Source organism: Pinus tabuliformis, chromosome 5_2 (assembly GCF_031772625.1).
Source record: "Pinus tabuliformis cultivar Carrire ecotype Pingquan chromosome 5_2, CPIR1, whole genome shotgun sequence".
In the NCBI taxonomy this organism is placed as follows: Eukaryota; Viridiplantae; Streptophyta; class Pinopsida; order Pinales; family Pinaceae; genus Pinus; species Pinus tabuliformis.
Window position 1 is genome coordinate 18,273,940 of NC_142306.1, and position 22,092 is coordinate 18,296,031.

Sequence of the window (22,092 nt, forward strand, 5' to 3'; positions counted from 1 at the left end):
TGGGCTACAGACTACAATCAAACCGAAGTTCTTTTGGAGTGCCTCTGATAATTTTCGGCCCTTTAGGGCACCTATCTGAACAATTGCATGGACCTACGGCCTTGAATATTTGGCATATGTTTTTGAGGATTTCACTATCATACGAATGTCTAAGGCTAGTTTTCCTTCTCCAAAATTGCACAGTAAACTCTCATATGATATCTGTGATTCCTATTTTCAGGCCTGTGGTTCAATATAACTTTGTATATAAGGCAAAGAATATTAAACCTTGAAAGAGATTTGTCTATCAAAGCTTCGGTAATTTTGCACAGAATAAGTTCCTGAATATATATATATATATATCATATGGTATGAAATTACATGGTATATGGAAGTATATTGAAAAGCTACATACTTGAAGATTTTTTTTGAAGACAAAGGGGTACACCAATCAATTTTTTGCAGTGATATTATTATCAAAATGGATAGAATGGGTGTTGTATTAGAATTACTAAATACTCTAATACATTCTACCATGGACAATACAATTATGATTGATAAAGCCATTGTCGTAAACATTCAAATCTGTTTAAAAAATGTACAAGAAAATATTGAGTTTTTGCAGCTGGAAACAAAGCTACAGCAGGAAGAATTACAGCAGTGGAGTCATCATTCTGAACCTGTTTCTGTTCAGAAGATTGAAACAGACTCCCATAAACAGCGAATCAATAATGTTACAGTTCATTCAGATAAAGAAGCAAAGTTACATGCAGATGTAGAGGTTCAGTCTGCACTTCCCAAGCCCATCATCAGACCTTGTGAACAGCTTGTCCACAACAAGCACAGAACTAGTCTTGGATATGACAAGGACTTTTCCTTTCATATTCCAGACTATGCCAAGCCCATTCAGTTTCAGAGTGCTGGATTCATTTATGACAGTTCACCTGCTCCTCATGACAATTCAGCTTCAGCTGTTCCAGATTCTGCCCCTCTTCTACAGCAACAACAACAACAAAAACAACAGATCGTGAAATGCCAACACTGTGATCGAGTTGGCCATTTGAAAGATCACTGTTTTGATCTTCAACCATGTAAGCACTGTCATAAAACCAGTCATTCTTCACACAGATGCTTCAGAAACAAACGTCCTGCAAGAACAAAGATTCATCTTGGATGGATCGCTTCTTGGCAATGGGCATCACCAGCCAAGAAGATATTCCAAACACATGTCAAAACTTGTTCCAGAGTATTGAACAACCTTGCAGTTGAGTTTTCTCCATCTTCTCACCTTGTATCTGACAGGGGGGGAAATGATGGTCATCTACAAGCTTCAAAGTCACATCAAGCGAGCCTGAGCCACAACCTGCCACACCAGTTTCAGAGTTGTAGCCAGAGACAAAGATGCCCGTGAATAGATTGAGAACACTTCCTCTAACAGAAGACTCCAGCTTCTTGCCAGTTTTGGAAGAGTTCCAGGAATTGCATTAAGCATTCTAGAGTTGTTGGTTATCCTTAAACCATCACAGGTTGAGACTTCCCTTTTCAGGTTGAAGTTTTACCTTTTATGTGGGGTGAAACCTCCCTTTTATGGTTGAAGGTTTCCCTCTTTAAAACAATAGGATCACTTCCTCTTGCAGAAAACTTCAGTTTCTTGCCAGTTTTGGAAGAGTTCCGGGAACTGCACTAAGCGTTCCAGTGTTGGTGGTCATCCTTAAACCATCGCCCTTTATACCAACATTTCAGAGAGCACATTCAGCCTAGTGCTGCCATGCATTTTTTGCACATTTTGTATTACACCTCTCTTCTTGGAATCATACATAACCCTTCGGATTAAGGGGGGGAATGTTGGACACCTAATCCTAAGTGGGTTAGTGTGGAAGTCGAATGGACAAAAGGAGTCCAAGAGACCTTGGGATCTGAAACCGAAGAGTCACATATTTGTACTATAAATGTATATCTATTGTTAATAAAAAATGTACTAAATGATTTATCTTTCATATTGTCTTTACTGTCCATGTGTGTTTAATCGTTTATAACAATTTTGTAAATCATTTTAATAAACACTTAAATAAAAATTACAAAACACTATCTAAAATGTCATAAAATGCTTAGGGTTTAGGGTTTAGGGTTTTGTGTATGGACTTTAGGGTTTAGGGTATGTGGTTTAGGGTTAATATTTAGGATTTATGGTTTATAACAATTAAGTAAATTCTTTTAATAAACAATTAAGTAAAAATTACAAAACACTTTTTAAAATGTTATAAAATGCTTATGGTTTAGGGTTTAGCATTTAGGGCTTAGGGTATGGGCTTTAGGGTATAGGGTATGGGGTTTAGGGTTAAGTTTTAAGATTTATGGTTTATAACAATTTAGTAAATTATTTTAATAAACACTTAAATAAAAATTACAAAACACTTTTTAAAATGTTATACAATGCTTAGGGTTTAGGGTTTAGGGTATGGGCTTTAGTGTTTAGGGTATGGGGTTTAGGGTTAAGGTTTAGGATTGAGGGTTTTTAACAATTTAGCAAATTGTTTTAATAAACACTTAAATAAAAATTACAAAACACTTTTTTAAATGTTATAAAATGCTTAGGGTTTAGGGTTGAGGGTTTAGCGTATGGGCTTTAGGGTATGGGCTTTAGGGTTAAGGTTTAGGATTTACAGTTTATAACAATTTAGTAGATTATTTTAATAAATACTTAAACAAAAACTTCAAAACACTTTCTAAAATGTTATAAAATGCTTAGGATTTACGGTTTAGGGTATTGGGTATGGTCTTTAGGGTTTAGGGTATGGGGTTTAGGGTTAAGGTCTAGGATTTATGGTTTATAACAATTTAGTAAATTCTTTTAATAAACACTTAAATAAAAATTACAAAAAACATTTTAAAATGTTATAAAATGCTTAGGGTTTAGGGTTTAGAGTTAAGGTTTAGGATTTAGGGTTTATAACAATTTATAAATTCTTTCGATAAACACTTAAATAAAAATTACAAAACACTTTTTAAAATGTTATAAAATTCTTAGGGTTTAGGGTTTAGGGTTTATTGTATGGGCTTTAGTGTTTAGGGTATGGGGTTTAGGGTTAAGGTTCAGGATGTAGGGTTTGTAACAATTTAGTAAAATGTTTTAATAAACACTTAAATAAAAATTACAAAACACTTTTTAAAATGTTATAAAATGCTTAGGGTTTATAACAATTTGGAAAATTCTTTTAATAAACACTTAAATAAAAATTAAAAAACACTTTTTAAAATCCTATAAAATGCTTAGGGTATAGGGTTTATGGTTTACGGTATGGCGTTTAGGGTATGGGGATTAGGGTTAAGGTTTAGGATTTAGGGTTTATAACAATGTAGTAAATTATTTTAGAAAACACTTACATAAAAATTACAAAGCACTTTTTAAAATGTTATAAAATTCTTAGGGTTTAGGGTTTAGCGTTTAGGGTATGTGGTTTAGGGTTAAGGTTTAGGGTTTAGGGTTTACAAAAATTTAGTAAATTATTTTAATAAACACTTTAATAAAAATTACAAAACACTTTTTAAGTTTTTATAAAATGCTTAGGGTTTAGGGTTTAGCATTTAGGGTTTAGGGTATGAGGTTTAATGTTAAGGTTTAGGATTTAGGGTTTATAACAACTCAATACATTCTTTTAATAAACACTTAAATAAAAATTACAAAACACTTTTTAAAATGCTATCAAATGCTACAGGTTTACGGTTTAGGGTTTAGGGTATGGGATTTAGGGTTTAGGGTATGGGGTTTAGGGTTACGATTTAGAATTTATGGTTTATAACAAATTAGTAAATTCTTTTAATAAAAAACTAAATAAAAATTACAAAACACTTTTTAAAATGTTATAAAATGCTTAGGGTTTAGGGTTTATGGTTTGTGGTATGGGCTTTAGGGTTTAGGGTTAAGTTTTAGGATTTAGTGTTTATAACAATTTAGAAAATTCTTTTAATAAACATTTATATAATAATTACAAAACACTTTTTAAAATGTTATAAAATGCTTAGGGTTTAGGGTTGAGGGCATGGGCTTTAGGGTTTAGGGTATAGGTTTAGGATTTAGGGTTGATAACAATTTAGTAAATTCTTTTAATACACACTTAAATAAAAATTACAAAACACTTTTTTGAATGTTATAAAATGCTTAGGGTTTAGGGTTTAGGGTACGGAGTTCAGGGTTAAGGTTTAGGATTTATGGTTTATAACATTTTAGTAAATTCTTTTAATAAACACTTAAATAAAAGTTACAATTTTGTTTTTAAATCTTATAAAATGCTTAGGGTTTAAGGTTTGGGGTATGGGCTTTAGGGTTTAGGGTGTGGGGTTGAGGGTTAAGGTTTAGGAGTTAGGTTTATAACAATTTAGTAAATTCTCTTAATAAAAACTTAAATAAAAATTACAGAACATTTTTTAAAATGTTATAAAATTCTTAGGGTTTAGGGTTTAGGGTTTAGCGTATGGGCTATAGGGTATGGGGTTTAGGGTTAATGTTTAGGATTTACAGTTTATAAAAATTTAGTGAATTATTTTAATAAATACTTAAATAAAAATTACAAAACACTTTTTAAAATGTTATAAAATGCTTAGGGTTTAGGGTTTAGCATTTAAGGTTTAAGGTTTAGGTTTTAGGGTATGGGCTATGGGGTTTAGGATTTAGGGTTAAGTTTTAAGATTTAGGGTTTATAACAATTTAGTAAATTATTTTAATAAACACTTAAATAAAAATTACAAAACACATTTTAAAATGTTATAAAATGCTTAGGTTTACGATTTATGGTTTAGGGTATGGGCCTTAGGGTTTAGGGTATGGGATTTAGGGTTAAGGTTTAGGATTTAGGATTTATAACAATTTAGTAAATTTTTTTAATAAACACTTAAATAAAAATAAAAAACACTTTTTAAAATGTTATAAAATGCTTAGGGTTTAGGGTTTAGGGTATGGGGTTTAGGGTTTTCGGTATGGGGTTTAGGGTTAAGGTTTAGGTCTAGGGTTTATAACAATTTAGTAAATTCGTTTAATAAATACTTAAATAAAAATTACAAAACACTTTTTAAAATGTTATAAAATGGTTAGGGTTTAGGGTTTAGGGTTTAGGATATTTGCTTTAGGGTTTAGGGTAAGGGGTTTACGGTTAAGGTCTAGGATTTACGTTTTGTAACAATTTAGTAAATTATTTTAATAAACACTTAAATAAAAATGACAAAACACTTTTCAAAATGTTATAAAATGCTTAGGGTTTAGGGTTTAGGGTATGGGATTTAAGGTTTATGGTATGGGGTTTAGGGTTAAGGTTTAGGATTTAGGTTTTATAACAATTTAGTAAATTCTTTTAATACACACTTAAATAAAAATTAGAAAACACTTTTTTTAATGTTATAAAATGATTAGGGTTTAGTGTATGGGCTTTAGGTATGGGATTTAGGGTTAAGGTTTAGGATTTAGGGTTTATAATAATTTGGTAAATTCTTTTAATAAATGCTTAAACAAAAAATTACAAAACACCTTTTTAAATGTTATAAAGTGCTTAGGGTTTAGGTTATGTGCTTTAGGGTTTAGGGTTAAGGTTTAGGATTTAGGCTTTATAACAATTTGGTAAATTGTTTTAATAAACACTTAAATAAAAATTACAAGACACTTTTTAAAATGTTATAAAATGCTTAGGGTTTAGGGTTTAGGGTTTAGTGAATGGGGTTTAGGGTTAAGGTTTAGGATTTAGGGTTTATCACAATTTAGTAAATTCTTTTAATAAGAACTTGAATAAAAATTGCAAAGCACTTTTCAAAATGCTATAAAATGCTATGGGTTTACAGTTTAGGATTTAGGGTATGAGCTTTTGTGTTTAGGGTATGGGCATTAGCGTTAAGGTTTAGACTTTAGGGTTTGTATCAATTTAGTAAATTCTTTTAATAAACACTTAAATAAAAATTACAAAAATTTTTAAAATGTTATAAAATGCTTAGGGTTTAGGCTTTAGGGTATCGGCTTTAGGGTTTAGGGTATGGGGCTTAGGGTTAAGTTTTACGATTTATGGTTTATAACAATTTAGAAAATTCTTTTAATAAACACTTAAATAAAAATTACAAAACACTTCTTAAAATGTCATAAAATGCTTAGGGTTTAGGGTATGGGGTTTAGGGTTAAGGTTTAGGATTTTGCGTTTATAACAATTTAGTAAATTCTTTTAATAAACACTTAAATAAAAATTACAAAACACTTTTTAAAATGTTATAAAATACTTAGGGTTTAGGGTTAAGGTTTAGGATTTAGGATTTATAACAATTTAGTAAATTCTTTTAATAAAACCTTAAATAAAAATTCCGAAACACTTTTTAAAATGTTATAAAATGCTTAGAGTTTAGGGTTTATGGTTTATGTTATGGGTTTATTGTTTTTGGTATGGGGTTTAGGGTTAAGGTTTACAATTTAGGTTTTATAACAATTTAGTAAATTGTTTTAATAAATACTTAAAGAAAAATTACAAAATACTTTTTAAAATGTTATAAAATTCTTTGGGTTTATGGAATGGGCTTTAGGGTATGGCATTTAGGGTTAATGTTTAGGATTTACTGTTTATAACAACTTATTAAATTATTTTAATCAAAACTTAAATAAAAATCACAAAACACTTTTTAAAATGTTGTAAAATGCTTAGGGTTTAGGGTTTAGGATTTGCACTTTCGGGTTTAAGGTTAAGGTTTCAGATTTAGGGTTTATAACAGTTTAGTACATTCTTTTAATAAACACTTAAATAAAAATTCAAAACACTTCTTAAAATGTTATAAAATTCTTTGTGTTTAGGCTATGGGATTTAAGGTTAAGGTTTAGGATTTACGGTTTATAAAAATTTAATAAATTATTTTAATAAACAATTAAATAAAAATTACAAAACACATTTTAAAATGCTATAAAATGCTTAGGGTTTAGGGTTTAGGATTTTCGCTTTAGGGTTTCGGGTTTATAACAGTGTAGTAAATTCTTTTAATAAACACTTAAGGGTTTATATTGGGTATGGGCTTTAGAGTTTAGGGTATGGGGTTTAGGGTTAAGGTTTAGGATTTAGGGTTTATAACAATTTAGTAAATTCTTTTAATAAAAGCTTGAATAAAAGTTACAATTTTTTTTTTTAAATGTTATTAAATGCTATGTGTTTATGGTTTAGGGTTTAGGGTATGAGCTTTAGTGTTTAGGGTATGGGGTTTAGGGTTATGGTTTATAATTTAGGGTTTGTATCAATTTAGTAAATTCTTTTAATAAAGACTTAAATAAAAATTACAAAACATTTTTAAAATGTTATAAAATGCTTAGGGTTTAGGGTATGGGGTTTATGGTTAAGGTTTAGGATTGATGGTTTATAAGAACTTAGTAAATTCTTTTAATAAAAACCAAAATAAAAATTACAAAACACTTTTAAAGATGTTATAAAATGCTTAGGGGTTAGGGTTTAGGGTATGGGCTTTAGGATATAGGGTATGGGGTTTACAATTAAGGTTTAGAATCTAGGGTTTATAACAATTTAGTAAATGCTTTTAATAAACACTTAAAAAATTACAAAACACTTTTTAAAATGTTATAAAATACTTAGGGTTTAGAGTTTAGGGTATGGGCTATAGTGTTTAGGGTATGGGGTTTAGGGTTTATAACAATTTAGTAAATTTTTTTAATAAACACTTAAATAGAAATTACAAAACACTTTTTTAAAATGTTATAAAATTCCTAGGGTTTACGTTTTAGGGTTTAGGGTTTAGAGTTTAGGATATGGGCTTTAGGGTTTAGGGTTAAGGTTTAGGATTTATTTTTTATAACAATTTTGTAAATTCTCTTAATAAACACTTAAATAAAAATTACAAAACACTATTTAAAATGTTACAAAATGCTTAGGGTTTAGGGTTTATAGCAATTTAGTAAATTATTTTAATAAACAATTAATTAAAAATTACAAAACACTTTTTAAAATGTTATAAAATGCTTATGGTTTAGGTTTTAGGTTTTAGGGTTTAGGGTATGGGCTTTAGGTTATAGGGTTTGGGGTTTAAGGTTAAGGTTTAGGATTTAGGGTTTATAACAATTTAGTAAATTCTTTTATTAAACACTTAAATAAAAATTACAAAATACTTTTTAAAATATTATAAAATGCTTAGGTTTTAGGTTTAGGGTATGGAATTTAGTGCTTAGGGTATGGGGTTTAGGGTTAAGGTTCAGAATTTAGGGTTTATAACAATTTATAAAATTGTTTTAATAAGCTCTTAAATAAAAATTACAAAACACTTTTTAAAATGTTATAAAATTCTTAGGGTTTAGGGTTTAGGTTTCGGGTTTGGTCTTTAGGGTTTAGGGTTAACTTTTAGGATTTATGGTTTAGAATAATTTAGTAAATTCTTTGAATAAACACTTAAATAAAAATTATAAGCCACTTTTTAAAATGTTACAAAATGCTTAGGGTTTAGTATTTAGGGTTTATGGTTTAGGGTATGGGCTTTAGGGTATAGGGTATGGGGTTTAGGGTTAAGTTTTAGGATTTAGGGTTTATAACAATCCAGAAAATTCTTTTAATAAACACTTAAATAAAAATTACAAAACAGTTTTTAAAATGTTATAAAATGCTTAGGGTTTAGGGTTTAGGATATGTCCTTTAGTGTTTAGGGTATGGGGTTTAGGATTAAGGTTGAGGATTGAGGGTTTATAAAAATCTAACAAATTGTTTTTATAAGCACTTAAATAAAAATTACAAAACACTTTTTAAAATGCTATAAAATGCTAAGGGTTTAGGGTTTAGGGTATGGGCTTAAGGGTTTAGGGTATGGGGTTTAGGGTTAAGGTTTAGGATTTAGGGTTTATAACAATTTCGTAAATTCTATTAATAAACACTTAAATAAAAATTATAAAACACAATTTAAAGTGTTATAAAATGCTAAGGGTTTAAGGTATTGGGTATGGTCTTTATGGTTTAGGGTATGGGGTTTACGGTTAAGGTTTAGTATTTATGGTTTATAACAATTTAGTAAATTCTTTTAATAAACAGTTAAACAAAAATTACAAAAAAAAAATTAAAATGTTTTAAAATGCTTAGGGTTTACGGTTTAGGGTTAAGGTTTAGGATTTAGGGCTTAGTATTTATAACAATTTAGTAAATTCTTTTTATAAAAACTTAAAGAAAACTTACAAAACACATTTTAAAATGTTATAAAATGCTTAGGTTGTAGGGTTTATAACAATTTAGAAAATTCTTTTAATAAAAACTTAAATAAAAATTAAAAAACACTTTTTAAAATCCTATAAAATGCTTGGGGTATAGGGTTTACGGTTTAGGGTATGGGGTTTCTTGTTTAGGGTATGGGGATTAGGGTTAAGTTTTAGGATTTATGGTTTATAATGATTTAGTAAGTTCCTTTAATAAACACTTAAAAAAACTTACAAAATACTTTTTAAAATGTGATAAAATGCTTAGTTTTTAGGGTTTAGGGTTTAGGGTTTAGGGTCTATGGTTTAAAAAACTATTGTAAATGCTTTTAATAAACACTTGAATACAAGTTACAAAACTCTTTTTAAAATGTTATAAAATGCTTAGGGTTTAGCGTTTAGGGTTTAGAGTTTACGGTTTAAGGTATGAGGTTTAATGTTAAGGTTTAGGATTTAGGGTTTATAACAATTGAGTAAATTATTTTAATAAACACTTAAATAAAAATTACAAAACACTTTTTAAAATGTTAGAAAATGATATGGGTTTATGGTTTAGGGTTTAGGGTTACGATTTAGAATTTAGGGTTTATAACAATTTAGTAAATTCTTTTAATAAACACTTAAATAAAAATTACAAAACACTTTTTTAAATGTTATAAAATGCTTAGGTTTTAGGGTTTAAGGTTTACGGTATGGGCTTTAGGTTTTAGGTTATGGGGTTTAGGGTTAAGGTTTAGGATTTAGGGTTTATAACAATTGATTAAATTCTCTTAATAAACAGTTAAATAAAAATTACAAAACACCTTTTGAAATGTTATGAAATGCTTATTGTTTAGGGTATGGGATTTAGGGTTTAGTGTATGGGGTTTTGGGTTAAGATTTAGGATTTGGGGTTTATAACAATTTAGTAAATTCTTTTAATAATCACTAAAATCAAAATTAATAAACACTTTTCAAAATGTTATAAAATGTTTTGGGTTTAGGGTTTAGGGTATGGACTTTAGGGTTTAGGGTATGGGGTTTAGGGTATGGGGTTTAGGGTTAAGGTTTAGGATTTAGGGTTTATAACAATTTGGTAAATTGTTTTAATAAACACTTAACTAAAAATTACGAAACACTTTTCAAAATGTCATAAAAAGCTTAGGGTTTAGGGTTTAGTGAATGGCGTTTAGGGTTAAGGTTTAGGATTTAGGTTTTATAACAATTTGGTAAATTCTTTTAGCAAAAACTTGAATAAAAATTACAAAGCACTTTTTAAATTGTTATAAAATGCTATGGGTTTACGATTTAGGGTTTAGGGTATGATTTTTAGTGTTTCGGGTATCGATTTTAGGGTTAAGGTTTAGAATTTAGGGTTTGTATCAATTTAGTAAATTCTTTTAATAAACACTTAAATAAAGATTACAAAACATTTATGAAATTATATAAAATGCTTAGGGTTTAGGGTTTAGGGTTTAGAGTATGGGCTTTAGGGTTTAGGGTATGTGGTTTAGGGTTAAGTTTTAGGATTTAGGGTTTATAACAATCTGGAAGATTGTTTTAATAAACACTTAAGTGAAAATTACAAAACGTTTTTTAAAATGTTTTAAAATGCCTAGGGCTTAGGGTTTAGGGTATGGGCTTTAGGGTTTAGGGTATGGGGTTTAGGGTTAAAGTTTAGAATTTAGGGTTTATAACAATTTAGTAAACTCTTTTAATAAACACATAAATAAAAATTACAGAACACTTTTAAAAATGTTATAAAATGTTTAGGGTTTAGGGTTTAGGTTACAGGCTTTAGGGTTTATGGTATGGGGTTTAGAGTTAAGGTTTAGGGTTTAGGGTTTATAACAATTTAGTAAATTCTTTTAATAAACACTTAAATAAAAATTATAAAACTCTTTAAAATGTTATAAAATGCTTAGGGTTTAGGGTTTTATAACAATTTAGTAAATTCTTTTAATAAACACTTAAATAAAAATTACAAAACACTTTTTAAAATGTTATAAAATGCTTAGGGTTTAGGGTTTAAGGTTTAGGATTGAGGGTTTAGGGTATGGAGTTTAGGTTTAAGGTTTAGGATTTATGGTTTATAACATTTTAGTAAATTCTTTTAATAAACACTTAAATAAAAGTTACAATTTTTGTTTTTAAATGTTATAAAATGCTTAGGGTTTGGGGTATGGGCTTTAGGGTTTAGGGTGTGGGGTTGAGGGTTAAGGTTTAGGAGTTAGGTTTATAACAATTTAGTAAATTCTCTTAATAAAAACTTAAATAAAAATTACAAAACATTTTTTAAAATGTTATAAAATTCTTAGGGTTTAGGGTTTAGCGTATGGGCTGTAGGGTATGGGGTTTAGGGTTAATGTTTAGGATTTACGGTTTATAACAATTTAGTGAATTATTTTAATAAATACTTAAATAAAAATTACAAAACACTTTTTAAAATGTTATAAAATGCTCAGGGTTTAGGGTTTAGGTTTTAGGGTATGGGCTTTGGGGTTTAGGGTTTAGGGTTAAGTTTTAAGATTTAGGGTTTATAACAATTTAGTAAATTATTTTAATAAACACATAAATAAAAATTACAAAACACATTTTAAAATGTTATAAAATGCTTAGGTTTACGATTTAGGGTTTAGGGTATGGGCCTAAGGGTTTAGGGTATGGGGTTTAGGGTTAAGGTTTAGGATTTAGGATTTATAACAATTTAGTAAAAAAATTTAATAAACACTTAAATCAAAATAAAAAACACTTTTTAAAATGTTATAAAATGCTTAGGGTTTAGGGTTTAGGGTTTAGGGTATGGGGTTTAGGGTTTTCGGTATGGGGTTTAGGGTTAAGGTTTAGGTCTAGGGTTTATAACAATTTAGTAAATTCATTTAATAAATACTTAAATAAAAATACAAAACACTTTTTAAAATGTTATAAAATGGTTAGGGTTTAGGGTTTAGGGTTTTGGATATTTGCTTTAGGGTTTAGGGTAAGGGGTTTACGGTTAAGGTCTAGGATTTAGGTTTTGTAGAAATTTAGTAAATTATTTTAATAAACACTTAAATAAAAATGACAAAACACTTTTAAAAATGTTATAAAATGCTTAGGGTTTAGGGTTTAGGGTATGGGCTTTAAGGTTTATGGTATGGGGCTTAGGGTTAAGGTTTAGGATTTAGGTTTTATAACAATTTAGTAAATTCTTTTAATACACACTTAAATAAAAATTAGAAAACACTTTTTTGAATGTTATAAAATGCTTAGGGTTTAGTGTATGGGCTTTAGGGTATGGGATTTAGGGTTAAGGTTTAGGATTTAGGGTTTATAACAATTTGGTAAATTGTTTTAATAAACACTTAAATAAAAATTACAAGACACTTTTTAAAATGTTATAAAATTCTTAGGGTTTAGTGAATGGGGTTTAGGGTTAAGGTTTAGGATTTAGGGTTTATAACAATTTAGTAAATTCTTTTAATACGAACTTGAATAAAAATTGCAAAGCACTTTTTAAAATGTTATAAAATGCTATGGGTTTACAGTTTAGGATTTAGGGTATGAGCTTTTGTGTTTAGGGTATGGGCATTAGCGTTAAGGTTTAGACTTTAGGGCTTGTATCAATTTAGTAAATTCTTTTAATAAACACTTAAATAAAAATTACAAAAAAAATTTAAAATGTTATAAAATGCTTAGGGTTTAGGGTTTAGGGTATGGGCTTTACGGTTTAGGGTATGGGGCTTAGGGTTAAGTTTTACGATTTATGGTTTATAACAATTTAGAAAATTCTTTTAATAAACACTTAAATAAAAACTACAAAGCACTTCTTAAAATGTCATAAAATGCTTAGGGTTTAGGGTTTAGGGTATGGGGTTTAGGGTTAAGGTTTATGATTTTGCGTTTATAACAATTTAGTAAATTCTTTTAATAAACACTTAAATAAAAATTACAAAACACTTTTTAAAATGTTATAAAATACTTAGGGTTTAGGGTATGGGGTTTAGGGTTAAGGTTTAGGATTTAGGATTTTTAACAAATTAGTAAATTCTTTTAATAAAACCTTAAATAAAAATTTTGAAACACTTTTTAAAATGTTATAAAATTCTTAGAGTTTAGTGTTTATGGTTTATGTTATGGGTTTATTGTTTTTGGTATGGGGTTTAGGGTTAAGGTTTACGATTTAGGGTTTATAACAATTTAGTATTCTTTTAATAAATACTTAAAGAAAAATTACAAAATACTTTTTAAAATGTTATAAAATTCTTTGGGTTTAGGGTATGGGCTTTAGGGTATGGAATTTAGGGTTAATGTTTAGGATTTACTATTTATAACAACTTAGTAAATTATTTTAATCGAAACTTAAATAAAAATCACAAAACACTTTTTAAAATGTTGTAAAATGCTTAGGGTTTAGGGTTTAGGATTTGCACTTTAGGGTTTAGGGTTAAGGTTTCAGATTTAGGGTTTATAACAGTTTAGTAAATTCTTTTAATAAACACTTAAATAAAAATTCAAAACACTTTTCAAAATGTTATAAAATTCTTTGTGTTTAGGCTATGGGATTTAGGGTTAAGGTTTAGGATTTACGGTTTATAAAAATTTAATAAATTATTTTAATAAACACTTAAATAAAAATTACAAAACACATTTTAATATGTTATAAAATGCTTAGGGTTTAGGATTTTCGCTTTAGGGTTTAGGGTTTATAACAGTGTAGTAAATTCTTTTAATAAACACTTAAGGGTTTATATTGGGTATGGGCTTTAGAGTTTAGGGTATGGGGTTTAGGGTTAAGGTTTAGGATTTAGGGTTTATAACAATTTAGTAAATTCTTTTAATAAAAGCTTGAATAAAAGTTACAAAACAATTTTTAAAATGTTATTAAATGCTATGGGTTTATGGTTTAGGGTTTAGGGTATGGGGTTTAGGGTTATGGTTTATAATTTAGGGTTTGTATCAATTTAGTAAATTATTTTAATAAAGACTTAAATAAAAATTACAAAACATTTTTAAAATGTTATAAAATGCTTAGGGTTTAGGGTATGGGGTTTAGGGTTAAGGTTTAGGATTGATGGTTTATAAGAAATTAGTAAATTCTTTTAATAATAACCTAAATAAAAATTACAAAACCCTTTTAAAAATGTTATAAAATGCTTAGGGTTTAGCGTTTACGGTATGGGCTTTAGGGTATAGGGTATGGGGTTTACAATTAAGGTTTAGGATCTAGGGTTTATAACAATTTAGTAAATGCTTTTAATAAACACTTAAATAAAAATTACAAAACAATTTTTAAAATGTTATAAAATACTTAGGGTTTAGAGTTTAGGGTATGGTCTATAGTGTTTAGGGTATGGGGTTTAGGGTTTGTAACAATTTAGTAAATTTTTTTAATAAACACTTAAATAGAAATGACAAAACACATTTTTAAAATGTTATAAAATTCTTAGGGTTTAGGGTTTAGAGTTTAGGATATGGGATTTAGGGTTTAGGATTAAGGTTTAGGATTTATAACAATTTAGTAAATTCTTTTAATAAACGCTTAAATAAAAATTATAAAACTCTTTTTAAAATGTTATAAAATGCTTAGGGTTTAGGGTATGGACTTTAGGGTTTAGGGTATGGGGTTTAGGGTTAAGGTTTAGTATTTAGGTTTTATAACAATTTAGTAAATTCTTTTAATAAACACTTAAATAAAAATTACAAAACACTTTTTAAAATGTTATTAAATGTTTGGGGTTTAGGGTTTAGGGTTTAGGGTATGGCCTTTAGGGTTTAGGGTATGGGGTTTAGGGTTAATGTTTAGGATTTAGGGTTGATAAAAATTTAGTAAATTCTTTTAATAAACACTTAAATAAAAATTACAAAACACTTTTTAAAATGTTATAAAATGCTTAAGGTTTAGGGTTTAGGGTTTAGGGTTTAGGGTATGGGCTTTAGGGTTTAAGGTATGGGGTTTAGGATTTAGGGTTTATAACATTTTAGTAAATTCTTTTAATAAACACTTAAATAAAAATTCCAAAACACTTTTTAAAATGTTATAAAATGCTCAGGTTTTAGGGTTTAGGGTTCAAGGTATGGGCTTTAGTGTTTAGGGTATGGGGTTTAGGGTTAAGGTTTAGGATTTAGGGTTTATAACTATTTAGTAAATTCTTTTAATAAACACTTAAATAAAAATTACAAAGCACTTTTTAAAATGCTATAAAATTCTTAGGGTTTAGGGTTTAGGGTGTGGGGTTTAGGGTTTAGGGTATGGGGTTTAGTGTTAAGGTTTAAGATTTAGGGTTTATAACAATTTAGTAAATTCTTTTAATAAACACTTAAATAGAAATTACAAAACACTTTTTAAAATGTTATAAAATGCTTAGGGTTTAGGGTTTAGGGTTTGGGCTTTAGGGTTTAGGGTATGGGGTTTAGGGGTAAGGTTTAGGATTTAGGGTTTATAACAATTTAGTAAATTCTTTTAATAAACATGTAAACAAAAATTACAAAACACTTTTTAAAATGTTATAAAATGTTGAGGGTTTAGGGTTTAAGGTTTGGGCTTTAGGGTTTAGGGTATGGGGTTTAGGGTTAAGGTTTTAGATTTAGGGTTGATATTAATTTAGTAAATTCTTTTTATAAACACTGAAATAAAAATTACAAAACACTTTTTAAAATGCTATAAAATGCTTAGGGTTAAGGGTTTAGGGTTTAGGGTATGGGATTTAGGGTTTAGGGTATGGGGTTTAGGATTTAGGGTTTATAACAATTTAGTAAATTCTCTTAATAAACACTTAAATAAAAATTACAAAACAATTTTTAAAACTTTATAAAATTTTTAGGGTTTAGGGTATGGGCTTTAGGTTTTAGGGTATGGGGTTTAGGGTATGGCATCCGTGTAAACTCGTTCGGTTGTGTCATTTAGTGTGAGGGTGTGTCAGGCACACGAGTCTGTATAAAAAATGCTAAGTTGTGACCTGGGGTGGGATTTGTGCACATTCATGCAGCTTGTTTGCCTGAATCTCCCTTGTGCCTTCATTTCGGTCATGTGGGCACCCATGTGAAGTCATTTGGACAGGTCGTTTGAGGACGTCCTTGTCAACTCCTTCGGGCGTGTCATTTGAGGGTGTCTGTGTAAACTCGTTCGGGTGGGTCGGGTGAGGGAATCCATGTAAACTCGTTCGGGCGGGTCAGGTGAGGGCGTCCATTTAAACTCATTTCGGTAGGTCGGTAGGTGGGGCATTTGTGGGCGCCCATGTAAACTCATTTGAGCTAGTCATTTGAGGGCACCCGTGTTAACTCATTCGGGCGGGTCGTTTGAGGGCGCCCGTGTAAACTCGTTCGGGTGGGTCATTTGAGGGCATTCGTGTAAAATCGTTCAGGTGAGTCATTTGAGGGTGCCCATGTAAAATTGTCTGGTCACGTTGTTTAGTGTGAGGGTGTGCTTGAGCACATGAGCCCGTATCAAAATTGGTAAGTTGAGACCCAGGGTGGGCTTTGTGCATGTTCGTGTAGCTTGTTTTCCCGACTCCCCTTGTGCCTTCGTTTCAGTCATGTGTGGTCGCCCAAGTAAAATCGGTCGGGTCGGGTCAAGTTGTGCCGTGTTGTGTTGTGTGAGGTCACCCATGAAAACTCGTTTGGTTGGGTCGGGTCAGGTCGTGTGAGGGCGCCCATGTAAACTCGTTCGGGCGTGGTCTTTCTTTTCGTGTGAAAAGTGGGCTAGTAATTGAGATGTTTATTTAGTTCTACCTGAAGGATGGCCTTGGGTCATTTGTAGGGTGGCTAATTTTCATCTACTCTCCATCCCAACTTGGTAGCACATGAGCGGTAATGTTGGCCATGCTCATCTTGGTCCCTCGTTCAGCTTTTCGTGTGAAAGGTGGGTTGGTAATTGAGATGTTTTTTTGGGTTTCACTGAAGAATGGCCTTGGGTCATTTCTAGGGTGGCCGATTTTCATCTTCTCTCCATCCCCACTTGGTAGCACATGAGCGATAATGTTGGCCAGGCTCATCTTGGAAGGCATATGTGAACAATTCCCCTTCTGTTCTCTAAGTTCTTGGAGTTGTATGAGTTGTTGTGGTGTGGCTCCCGGGCTCGTCTTGGTCCCTCGTGCCCATACAGATGATACAAGTGATAGGTTTTCTTTTCGTGTGAAAGGTGGGTCAGTAATTGAGTTGTTTTTTCGTGTTTGCCTGAAGGATGGCCTTGGGTCATTTGTAGGGTGGCTGGTTTTCATCTTCTATCCATCCCCACTCGGTAGCACATAAGTGGTAATGTTGGCCATGCTTGTCCTAGGAGGCATATGTGAACAATTCCCCTTCTTCTCTCCAAGTTCTTGGAGTTGTATGGGTTGTTGTGGTGTGGCTCCTAGGCTCGTCCTGGTCCCTCGTGCCCATCCAAATGATACAAGTGATAGGTTTTCTTTTCGTGTGAAAGGTGGGTTGGTAATTGAGTTGTTTTTTCAGGTTTTCCTAAAGAATGGCCTTGGGTCATTTGTAGGGTGGCCGATTTTCATCTTATCTCTATCCCCACTCGGTAGCACATGAGCGGTAATATTGGCCATGGTCGTCCCGGGAGGCATACGTGAAAAATTCCCCTTCTTCTCTCCAAGTTCTTGGAGTTGTATGGGTTGTTGTGGTCTGGCTCTCGGGCTCGTCTTGGTCCCTCGTGCCCATCCAAATGATACAAGTGACAAGTTTTCTTTCCATGTGAAAGGTGGGTTGGTAATTGAGTTGTTTTTTTAGGCTTGCTTGAATCATGGCCTTGGGTGATTTGTAGGGTGACCAATTTTTATCTTCTCTCCATCCCCACTCAGTATCACATGAGAGGTAATGTTGGCCATGCTTGTTCTAGGAGGCATATGTGAACAATTCCCCTTCTACTCTCTAAGTTCTTGGAGTTGTATGGGTTGTTGTGGTGTGGCTCCCTAGCTCGCCTTGGTCCCCTCGTGGTTGATTTTCATATTCTCTCCATACCCACTCAGTAGCACATGAGTAGTAATGTTGGCCATCCTTGTCCTAGGAGGCATATGTTAAAAATTCCCCTTCTACTCTAAGTTCTCGGAGTTGTATGGTTGTTGTGGTGTGGATCCCTGTGACACCTAGCATCTTCATTGTTCATCTGTTTATGGTGCCAATTTCTTGTGCTTGTACTCTTTCTGTGTTGGCATTACTGGTTGAGATGCATACATTTGAGAGGAACATGGAAGGGTTTTGGTTGTAAACCACCTACCCTCCCTCTTGCTTTCTTTTTCCGTCGGGCGATGTTAGGTGCTCTTCTCCTTATTGTAAAGTTAAGGGTTAGCATTCCTTTTAGAGTGCACATCATCCGTGGTTGCGTTGGCTTTGAGGTTTTTATAGATGTGTTGGCACATATGTTTGATCGATTGGTCCATTTTTTCCTTGCATCTTGTGTGCGTGGCATGATTTTGCGGTTGGAAATGTTAAGTCACAACGTTTATGGGCATTTGTTGTTTCAATTGTGTATGCGCTTGTGGTCCAATGGGGAGGAGGCTTGCTATGTTGATGGTGGGGGTTATCTGGAAGAAGGATTTCGAGGTGGAACGCTTCGACCTCCCTCCTTTGTGTGGAGGTGGCTGTAGGTGAAAATTATTCATTGTCCAGTTGGTAAAGTTGTGGGTAATCTCCTAGGTTGCCTATACGTAGGGTGCGTGGGTTGCGGAGCTGCCTGATCCCTCCTCCCATTTGGATATGTTCTTGTATTGTGTAGCGAGCCTCTTTATTTGATTTTATTTACTTCCTCTGCCTTCACATCATGGTTGCCGTAGGCAGTCAAGTGATTAAGGTCCACCGTTGTTGTTGTCTGGGTGGAATCCTAGGTGGCCTCGGTGCGGGGAGGGGAGGGTCGGGGGGCATTTCTAAGAGAGGTTGTGGGCTCAATTGGTCTTGTTTTATTTCCTTCCGTTTCCTTTGCATTGAGGCTGCTACAAGTGATCATGCGATCGAGGTCCATCATTGTTGCTATCTAGGTGGACTCCTAGGTGGCCTCTGTGTGGGGAGGGGAGGGTTGGGGGGCATTTCTAAGGGAGGTTGTGGGCTCGGTTTGTCTTGTATTATTTCCTTCCCTTGCCTTTGTGTCGAGGTTGCTATAGGCAATCATCTGATTTAGGTCCATTGTTGCTACTGTCCGGGTGGACTCCTAGGTGGCATCGGTGTGGGGCGAGGAGGTTTGTATGGATTCTATATGATAGGATTTGTAGTCAATCATCCTCTTTTTATTTTCCTTCCTTTTCCTTCACATCGAGGCTGCCACAGGTGGTCGGGAGATCGAGGTCCATTGTTGCTGCTGTCTGGGTGGATTCCTGGGTGGCCTCGGTGTGGGGCGGGGAGGGTTGTGGCTCATTTATAATATAGAGGTTGCGTGGTTGGTTGTTCTCCATTTGTTTCCTTCGCATCGAGGCTGCTGCAGGCGATCGGGTGATCGAAGTCCAACGTTGCTGCTGTCTGGGTGGACTCCTAGGTGGCCTCCGTGCGGGGCATGGAGGCCTTTGGAGGCATCATTTCTAAGGGAGTGGGTGAGTGATTGCTCGTTTTCTTGTTGGTTGGGCCGTGGCTGCAAACTCCGGAGTGGCCCTGGTGTGTTGTGGCTTGGCAGGTCTGCCCTTTTGTTCGCCATGTCCTTGGCATGTTGCGTGTGCTTCCTTCTTGGGATGCAAGAGGTGCAAGGCATAAAAGTTTTACATGATATTTTAACATCTCTTTGACTTAATGGGTGTTTAGGTTGGCTCTTGGTAAGAGAGTGCATCATAATGCCCTTTGAAGTGGGAGGGTGCTACCTGGTTGATCCTACTAGTAGTCATATGCTTGTCTCAAAGATTAAGCCATGCATGTCTAAGTATGAACTAATTCAGACTGTGAAACTGTGGATGGCTCATTAAATAATTTATAGTTTTTTTTATGGTACCATACTACGCAGATAACCATAGTAATTCTAGAGCTAATATGTGTACCAAGTCACAAATATTTGGAAGGCATGCATTTTTTAGATAAATGGTTGGCGCGGGCTTGCTCACTTCTTTGATGAATCATGATAACTCGACGGATTGCACAACCCTTGTGCTCGCGATGATTCATTCAAATTTATGCCCTATCAACTTTCGATGGTAGGATGGAGGCCTGCCATGGTGGTGATGGGTGACGGAGAATTAGGGTTCGATTTTGGAGAGGGAGCTTGAGAAACCACTACCCCATCTAAGGAAGGCAACATGCACACAAATTACACAATCTTGACATGGAGAGGTAGTGACAATAAATAACAATACTGGGCTCATCGAGTCTGGTAATTGGAATGATTACAATCTAAATCCCTTAACGAGGATCCATTGGAGGGCAAGTCTTGTGCCAGCAGCCACAGTAATTCTAGCCCCAATAATGTATATTTAAGTTGTTGTAGTTACAAAGCTCATAGTTGGATCTTGGGTTGTAAAGGTCGGTCTGGCTACTCGGTGTGCACCTGCCCTTCTATCCCTTTTGTCGGTTGTGTGTTCCTAGCCTTAATTGGTTGGGTCGCGGTTCTGGTGCTGTTACTTTGAAAAAATTAGAGTGCTCAAAGAAAGCTTATGCTCTGAATACATTAGCATGGAATAATGTGATAGGAGTCTGGTCCTGTTGTGTTGGCCTTCAGGAACAGAGTAACAATTAATAGGGACTGTCGGGGGCATTTTTATTTCATTGTCAAAGGTGAAATTCTTGGATTTATGAAAGACAAACCACTACGAAAGCATTTACCAAGGATGTTTTCATTAATCAAGAACAAAAGTTGGGGGCTCGAAGATGATTAGATATCGTCCTAGTCTCCACCATAAATGATGCTGACCAGGGATCAGTGGATGTTTCTTTAAGGACTCCGCCAACACCTTTTGAGAAATCAGAGTGTTTGGGTTTCAGGGGGAGTATGGTTGCAAGGATGAAACTTAAAGGAATTGATGGAAGGGCACCACCAGGAGTGGAGCCTGCGGCTTAATTTGACTCAACACGGGGAAACTTACCAGGTCCAGTCATAGTAAGGATTGATAGATTGAGAGCCTTTCTTGATTCTATGGGTGGTGGTGCATGGCTGTTCTTAGTTGGTGGAGTGATTTGTATGGTTACTTCCGATAATGAATAAGACCTCAGCCTGCTAACTAGCTACGCAGAGGTTCCCCTTCGTGTCCAACTTCTTAGAGGGACTATGGCCATTTAGGCCATGGAAGTTTGAGGCAATAATAGGTTTGTGATGCCCTTAGATGTTCTAGGCTGCACGCATGCTACACTGATGCAGCCAATGAGTTTTTCATCCTGGTTCGAGAGGATCGGGAAATCTTCTCAAATTGCATCGTGATGGGGATAGACCATTGCAATTATTGGTCTTCAATTTCTAGTAAGCACGTGTCATCAACTCGTGTTGACTACGTCCCTGCCCTTTGTACACACTGCCCGTCGCTCCTACCGATTGAATGATCCGGTGAAGTGTTTGGATTGCGTCGACGATGGTGGTTTTCCGCCGTCAACGTCGTGAGAAGTTCATTGAACCTTATCATTTAGAGGAAGGAGAAGTCATAACAAGGTTACCGTAGGTAAACCTGCAGTAGGATCATTGATAGTAGGGGTTTTCTTTTTTGGTTCAGGTTGGTTGGGTTTTGATTACAATGTCGAATTGTGTGGTGTGTCTCTAGGGGAGTGGGTTTGGTGTTTGGCGGGAACATTGTTGGTTGCTTGTCTTGAAGTAACACTTGTTTTTTTGTGTGTGTGCTTGCAAACCATGCTTTTGCTTGTCCCACCCATCCATTGTTTTTCTTTTCCACAATGTGTTTTTGTATGGGGTTCGGAAGCTTGTTTCTTGGCAGCCCTTCCAATGATCTATTCAGCTGGGCATGGTTGCTGCAGTTGAGGTGCTTGGGAAATAATATGTATAAATTTAGACTCATTCGTAGTGGCGGTGCTCAATATTTTGTTCATTGGAAGGCATGGGCCAAGGGTGT

General features: G+C 33.2%; 1 pseudogene; it reads left to right on the plus strand.

Annotated features, from left to right (window-relative positions):
- Positions 1-19,905: 19,905 nt before the first annotated feature.
- LOC149157279 (18S ribosomal RNA) lies at positions 19,906-21,710 on the plus strand (annotated as a pseudogene).
- The last annotated feature ends 382 nt before the right edge of the window (positions 21,711-22,092 follow it).